Raw genomic sequence first — 8,779 nt, forward strand, 5'->3', positions numbered from 1 at the left:
TCAAAAGATGTGCAGGTTTGTAGGTTAATTGGACTCTGTAAATTGCCCCAAGTGTGTTGGGAGTAGATGTGAAAGTGGGATAACATAGAACTAGTGTGATCAATGTTCCATGTTGGTGATTAATGGTCAGTGTGGACTCAATGGGTCTAAAGCCAGTTCCATGCTTTACCTTTCAATTCAAAGTTAGGTAAACTGTTGCTTCTTAAGTTGTTACAAGAAGCTATTGAAATCACATCTCACACATTTACCCCTTTGAAACCTCTTTACATTCTCCTCAATAGTCACAAACTCACCAGGTTTAGTATCAACAAATTCGGGAAAAAAAGACAGATGGCCCAAAGATTTTCTGGTATGTTCATTGGGTACTATGAATTAACTCTGGTAAGTGGAAAAATAATCAAAAATAAGTTGAAGGGTTATATTGAGATAAAGAAGGAGATCAGGACATTAGATTGCTCTTCTGGACATAACTATACAAAATAATAATGTCAGGAGACACAAGACACTGCAGATACCAGTTTACAAAAAAGGACAAAGTGCTGGAGTAACTCAGCAGGTCAGTTAGCATCTCTGGAGAACATGGATAGGTGATGTTTCGGGTCAGGACCTTTCTTCAGATTGATTGTGATGGGAGGAGGGAATATAAGTGAAAGGGGAAATGGGTGCAAATCCAGGTGGGGAACAGGGAAGAGAAAGATGGAAAAGAAAAAAGTAATAAAAAAAGACAGAAGGGTGCAGTTTGTTTCTAGGTTAGTTGCCTAAAATTGGAGAATTCTATGTTCATACATTCAACATTTATACCTCGATCCAATAAATGCACATTTAACACCACTGAATACAAACGTGCTGTATTTTATTCTGCCATTTTTGTTATCCCCCCCACCCCCCAACATATGCTACTTGACCTTTTTTGTTACTTTTGTGTGGCTTAGTGTAACATGATACATTGCAATACTCTATCAGTTACACATTGAGGGAAGTGGATACCATCAAAATTTACACCATGTTGATGAATGTTCGTGTGAATGTAAATGGATCAGAATGTGCTTTTACTATCAATGATAAGCATGTAAAGGTGCTGGTTAGGATTGGAGATGTGGATGTAGACATTATAGTAGACTCAGGAAGTGATAACAATATTATTGATAGAGCACTGTGGGAAGACTTAAAATGGAAATAGATAAAATGCACTTTAAGGAAGTGTGAGAAGAAATTGTATCCTCATCAAAACCATTCGAAGCTATTGGATGTGTAGGAAGGAACTGCAGATGCAGGTTTAAAGCGAAGATAGACAGAAAATGCTGGAGTAACTCAGCGGGACAGACTGTTAGATGTTTTAATGCAGAGGTGACCAGGTGATAAGCACAATGTAGCTGAATTTGTGGTGATCGAGAAGAAAGGTGAGCCATTTAGTAGTAGAGAAACTGCCCAAGCATTGCGAGTGCTACACATCGGGTTAGATGTTAACTCACTGAGGTTATATGCAGACTTAAAGGAGGAAATCAGCCCAGTGTTTGAAGACATCGGGAAATTGCATGATTGTCACGTCAAATTCAACATAGACCCAGATGTTAAGCCAATAGCACAACCAACGGGAAGAATTCCATTTGGATTGAGAGAGATCGAGCCTAAAATCCAAGAGCTCATTGTACAGTCGGTTAATGAATCGATGCCGTGGGTCAGTCCAGTTGTAGTGGTACCAAAACCAAAAGAGATATAAGACTGTGCGTGGATACAAGACAGGTAAGTGAGGGAGTAGTTTGAGAGAGGCACCACATACCTACTGCCGATGAAGTCCAAGAAGAGCTATCTACAAGCAAAGTATTTTCAAAACTAGACTTAAAGTGGAGTTATCATCAGTTCAAGTTCAAAGTTCAAGTTCAAAAACACTTTATTTGACCCCCATGGGGAAATTTACAAAGGCACGTAGAGTAGTACAAAAACTATTGGGGGGGATGGGGGGATTAGCAGGGTGAGCAGCGGGACAGGGGTGGTTGGGAGTTGAGGAGCTGAACAGCCTTGGGGACAAAGGTTGCCCTTCTCCTCTGTGTCCTACAGCCTGGGCAGCGAAGCCGGCGTCCTAAGGGAAGGCACTCAAACACAGAGATCAGGACGTGTGAGGGGTCCTGTAAAATCCTGCCAGCTGACCTTAGCATCTGCTGGTTGCAAAGGGTGGAGTGGGCTCTGACAGGGAGTCCAATAATTTTGGAACAGACTTTGGCTGTACTCTGCAGGTGGTTTCTGTTCTGAAGGCTGATAGAGTGGAACCAGCAGGTGAAGGAGAACGTGATGACGCTCTCAATGAAGGAATAGTAAAACGTTATGAGGATGTCCTTGCTGATCCCAAAGGAGTGGAGCTTCCTCAGGAGAAACTGCCGCTGCTGGCATTTCCTGAGGATACCCTCTGTGCAGGAGGCAAATTTCAGCAGGTTGTCGAAGAATGTGCCCAGGTACTTATATTCCTCAACAATCTACACAGGCTTCCTGTGGATAGTGGTGATGACTGCCGCAGCCAGTTCCCTCTGCTTGTTGGAGAAGGTCACTACCATCTCCTTGGTCTTGTTTGCATTTAGCTCAAGACAGGAGTTGTCGCACCACTCCACAAACTCATGAAGAGCTGAGCTGTGATGCTGTGAGGGGCCTGAGAGCAGAGATAGGAGAACAGTGTCATCAGCGTACTTGACCAAATGACAGAATCCTTCTACAGCAGTACACCTCCCTCTCACTCCCTCTCCGTCTGTGGCGCTGATCGAGACCCAGCCCGTCAGTAAACCGCTCTCGTACAAGAACTAACTTATGCCTGACTTTATACCGGCAAAAATCAGCCGTTGAAAATAACCGCCGTTAAGTCCTGGCCAATAGTGCTGCTTCCAAATTCAAACTGCAACCAATGGTAGGGGCTTGCATCCGAGCGAGCCCCCCCCCCCCCCCCCCAACCCCCCTTTGGAAACAAAGCACTACCGGCCGCAGACTTGGTGCGCAAGGCAATACACACAGTGCTACCGGCTTGGCGTGCAAAGTTTTAAACAAAGCGCTGTTGGCTGCAGCGCTATCAGCCATTGAACATAGTGTTACCGGCCACAGTGCTATGAGGCTTTAAGCATAACGCTACCGGCCACAGCTCTATGAGGCTGTTTGGGAAAAACTCTTATTGCATTCCACCCCTTGAACAGTGTAGTTACCGTCACATCTGGCCCGCAAGCTTTACCTCGTCACATCTGGCCCGCAAGCTTTACCTCATCACATCTGGCCCGCAAGCTTTAGAAAAGTCCACACAGTTGTGATGCCAATCCGCACATACAACGTAGTAATATTATGGCCAACAAGATTGTCCCAATGGTTAGTCCCCAGTGCACCACTGTTTACCACCAGCCTCCAAACATCCCGAAAGGCCACCATCCTCCCAGGGGATTGTAGTCATGGTATTGTTCTCCGACCCTGTCGAATCTTCCCAATGGCTTCCTGGATGTGGTCAGCGAGGTTGGTGATGTTCTCTGAATCAACTGGAATATTAGTACAGCACTCCCGCTGATCAAAGCACAAGTGGCCCCTTTCTCAGCCAGGATGAAATACAGGGCCATGCGGAGCAGTAGGGCCATGGTGAGAATGGCCACTATTTCCGCTGATAGTTCTGTGATGGCCCCTTTTACCACACTCAGACAAAATTCCATTGAAATCTGTATGCAATATCACCCTGCAGGCAAGTACCACAAAACTGACACATTGCCTGTACTGTTTTGCAGATAAATATTCAATGTGTTAACCAGTTGTGGTAATTTTAACATTGATTGACATTAACATTTTAACCTCAATGATAACCAGTTGAGTTGATCTTAATAGTGATTGACTAGTGAAAAATAGATGACAATGGAATATTTTATATCCGGCCGAATAAATTTACCCTCAACCTAGATGTGTAGGTACATATCAGGAAATTTGATAATATTTTCAGAAGCTACAAATATAGTTGTTAGGTTACATTTGAAGATTTAATCGAGCTTATTCCGACATTAGGTGAGGGGGAACATGATAAAAATATTAATCAAGCTAAGAAAAACCATAAAACAATTTAATCGATATAAACTAGTGATATGAAAAGCTACAAAGAACAAATGAATGAAAGGTATGCAAAAGGACAAATCAAAGCCTGCAACGATAATCAAGGAAAGGTGGAGCCCACAATGGTCCATTGTTTGACAGTGAAACTAAGCAGGACGATAGTGAAACAAGTTGTACTTTTCGCTTGAGCAGCTTACATCCCAGCAGTGTGAAAATTGATTTCTCGAACTTTAGGTAACCTTTGCATTCCCTCCCTCTCTGTCCCCCCCGTCCCCCCCCCACCGTAGTCATCCTACTAGTTTTATTGCTGTCCTGCTTAGTTTTACTGACATCAGTGGTGGGGAAGATGCTGGAGTCAATTATAAAAGAAGAAATTGCGGAACATTTGGATAACAGTAACAGGATCGTTCCGAGTCAGCATGGATTTACGAAGGATAAATAATGCTTGACTAATCTTTTGGAATTTCTTGAGGATGTAACTAGGAAAATGGACAAGGGAGAGCCAGTGGATGTAGTGTACCTGGACTTTCTGAAAGCCTTTGATAAGGTCCCACGTAGGAGATTAGTGGGCAAGATTAGAGCACATGGTATTGGGGGTAGGGTGCTGACATGGATAGAAAATTGGTTGGCAGACAGGAAACAAAGAGTAGGGATTAATGGGCAGTGACTAGAGTGGTACCACAAGGCTCGGTGCTGGGACCGCAGCTATTTACAATATGCATTAATGGCTTAGATCAGGGGCCATAAGAACAAACACAAGTGTAGTTGTTGTTCAGGACCCTCACATCCACAGGGTGAGCGGCGGCGGCGAGGAGGGAAGTTTCACTTGTGTTTGTTTGTATTTCACTGCATTCGAGGGAGACGGGGCCGGAGAAGAGAGTGGAGGAGTGGCGCAGATCTCGCTGGCTCTGGGAGAGAGAGAGGGAGGGAGGGAGGCAGCAGCCCCCGCTGACACCCTCCCCCTCCCCAGGCTCCCGCTCTCACCCGCTGCTCCCTCTACCCCGACTCTTTCCCCCCCCCCTCTCTCTCCCCAGGTTGTGCGGCGGCAGCGGCGGCGAGGAGGGAAGTTTTGATGGGGCTCTGCGATCTCTCACCTTGTCCCGGCTCTGGTTCGGTGGCGATCCGCTCTCCGGCGAACCTTCGCCGGCAGCTTCTGCCTCCAGTCCTGCAGTCTAAGAGCTTGCTGTGGGCCATTAAAATCTCGTGATGGGCCAGATGTGGCCTGCGGGCCATAGTTTGGAGAACCCTAACTTAGATGAAGGGATTAAAAGTAACATTAGCAAATCTGCGGATGACACAAAGCTGGGTGGCAATGTGAACTGTGAGGAGGATGCTATGAGGATGCAGGGTGACTTGGACAGGTTGTGTGAGCGGGCGGATGCATGGCAGATGCAGTTTAATGTGGATAAATGTGAGGTTATCCACTTTGGTGATAAGAACAGGAAGGCAGATTATTATCTGAATGGTGTCAAGTTAGGAAATGGGGAAGTACACAATGGGGAAGTACGCTACCCCCAATATCATGTGCACGGAGGCCGGATCTGGAACTTCCTCCTTCAGACCACGATCCGTCACCCTGTTCGTTGGACCCAGCTGACTGCAGGCCTGGAAGGGGGAAGCTGCTGCCAGCCTCTGCTCCTCTGTCAGAGGCCACAGACCAGGAAGATGGAGCCAGTGACGTGCGGGAAGGAGCGAGACCAGTAGCAGCCCTCGTGGTCGGCTGCAGGAGGCACCCTGGGTAACAAAGGACTAGCGAGTAGAGCAACGTGGCCAAGGAAGGAGATGGCTGGAGGTCAGCAACAGCCCAGGGCATCCCTGGTACAGGCACCACTCGTAAGAACTGGAACGTGCGTTTGAACATGGTGCCAAAACATGGCACCTCCTGCATGCGGTTCGGTAGATTATTCCTGTGCACTTGCTAATCGGGGATCGGGGGTACGATGATACTCTACTGGACTGTTTGAATGGAAATGAATTTCACTGTGTTAACAATTAAGATATGTAACAATAAAAAGCACTATTGACTATTGCCTATTGATTTTATACTTTCCATATCTCTGATTTTCTTCTCTCTCGGCTCTCAGTCTAAAGAAGGGTCTCGACCCGAAATGTCACCTATTCGTTTTCTTCCAAGATGCTGCCAGTTCCGTTGAGTTACACCAGCATTTTGTGTCTATCTTCGGTGTAAACCAGCATCTTCAGTTCCTTCTACATATACGAGATAACATAGACATTGTTTTTAATATAACACAATGAAGAAGTAATCATTCAAAAATAAGACGTTGCATAAAGCGCAGTGTTATGTGATATTGAGTCATAACCACAATCCTGCTGCACAATTGTTCATTGTGAAACACAAGACAAAAGATCTGATTACCATTAGGGAGTCCATTAAATGGACTCCACTTAAACACTCAATTTTCCGCCAGCCATGTTTTAGACCAGTAAAGTTAAAACTTTCTTGTATGAAGGAAGGAACTGCAGATGCAGGTTTAAACCAAAAATAGACACAAAAAGCTAGAGTAACTCGACGGACAGGCAGCACCTCTGGAGAGAAGGAATGGGTGACGTTTCCTTTATTGTTAGAGTGAGGATAAAGCAAATTGGAGGAACAGCATCTCATATTTCGTTTAGGCAGCTTACAGCCCAGTGGTATTGATTTCTCTAACTTCAGCTAACATTGGCATTCCCTCTCTTTCTAATCCTCCCCAACCCAAGTCGCACCAGCTTCTTTTTTTCACCCAACAAACAGCTAACAATGGCCTATTTCCTTAATCATTATTACTTTTTTGCATATCTTTCATTCATTGTTCTTTATTTCTCTATATCATCGTCTATATCTCTCGTTTCCCTTATCCTTAACCAGTCTGAAGAAGGGTCTCGACCCAAAACATCAGCCATTCCTTCTCTGTAGAGATGCTGCGTGTCCCGCTGATTTACTCCTGATTTTTGTGCCTATCTTAAGTTAAAAATCTCACTGCAAATTAATTTTGCTTGTTAATTATAGTTCATGTAATTCAGGAGAGTTTGACACCAGAATCATTATGAACAGGCAAATGAAAATCCTGCTGAAAAGTCAGAGCTTGTGTTTCGCAACAGGTGCTGACATGTTAAGAAACGCTAGCAAAATTTCCCCACTGCTTACGTGGCCAATTTTAACTGCAAATCATTTTTTTTAGCTTTCAAACAAACTTGTAAGATCAAAAGACTGAAGCAGAATTAGTTGTAGTGGTATCAAAGTTGTAGTGGTACCAAAACCAAAAGAGATTTTTGGATACGAGACAGGTAAGTGAGGGAGTAGTTTGAGAGAGGCACCACATACGTACTGTCGCTGAAGTCCAAGAAGAGCTATCTACAAGCAAAGTATTTTCAAAACTAGACTTAAAGTGGAGTTATCATCAGTTCAAGTTCAAAGTTCAAGTTCAAAAACACTTTATTTGACCCCATGTGGCAATTTACAAAGGCACGTAGAGGAGTACAAAAACTATTGGGGAGGGAGGGGGATTAGTAGGGTGAGCAGCGGGACAGGGGTGGTTGGGAGTTGAGGAGCTGAACAGCCTTGGGGACAAAGGTTGCCCTTCTCCTCTGTGTCCTACAGCCTGGGCAGCGAAGCCGGCGTCCTGAGAGAAGCCACTCAAACACAGAGATCAGGACGTGTGAGGGGTCCTGTAAAATCCTGCCAGCTGACCTTAGCATCTGCTGGTTGCAAAGGGTGGAGAGGTCTCTGACAGGGAGTCCAATAATTTTGGAACAGACTTTGCACTGTACTCTGCAGGTGGTTTCTGTTCTGAAGGCTGATAGAGTGGAACTAGCAGGTGAAGGAGAACGTGATGACGCTCTCAATGGAGGAATAGTTCATCAGTCTGAGTATTGGGTATAGAAGTTGGGAGGTCATGTTGCAGTTGTAAAAGACATTGGTGAGACCGCATTTAGAATATTGTGTTCAGTTCTGGGCACCATGTTATAGGAAACATATCGTCAAGCTTGAAAGGGTTCAGAAAAGATTTACAAATATGTTGCCAGGACTAGAGGGTGTGAGCTATAGGGAGAGATTGAGTAGGCTGGGTCTCTATCCCATGGAGCGCAAAAGGATGAGGGGGGATCTTATAGAGGTATATAAAATCATGAGAGGAATAGATTGGGTAGATGCACAGAGTATTTTGCCCAGAGGGGAATCGAGGACCAGAGGACATAGGTTGAAGGTGAAGGGGAAAAGATTTAATAGGAATCTGAAGGGAAAAATTTTCACACAAAGGGTAGTGGGTGTATGGAACAAGCTTCCAGAGGAGGTAGTTGAGGCTGGGACTATCCCATCATTTAAGAAACGGTTACACAAGTACATGGATCAGACAGATTTGGAGGGATATGGACCAGGCGCAGGCAAGTGGGACTAGTGTAGCAGGGACATTGTTGGAGGTGTGGGCGAGTTGGGCCGAAGGGCCTGTTTCCACACTATCACTCTATATGACTCTATGTGGGTGATGTAATTGAGCACCACATTTGACAACAAACATCAGAGCCTCTAAATTAATAGCAGAGACAGGGAGGGAGGAGGTCTATTCTACAGTATGCCCCGGGACAGAGCCGGTCCCCAACTCCACCCTTCCACCCCCACCGCAAGTCATCCAGCCTTGCACCGATTTTTCACGTTTTTTATGCCATGAAAGGGATTAATTTGTCCCCTCTATGCCATAGGGTATAGAGAAGATTTACGAGGATG

The sequence above is a fragment of the Rhinoraja longicauda genome, chromosome 2, assembly GCF_053455715.1.
Source record: "Rhinoraja longicauda isolate Sanriku21f chromosome 2, sRhiLon1.1, whole genome shotgun sequence".
In the NCBI taxonomy this organism is placed as follows: domain Eukaryota; kingdom Metazoa; phylum Chordata; class Chondrichthyes; order Rajiformes; family Arhynchobatidae; genus Rhinoraja; species Rhinoraja longicauda.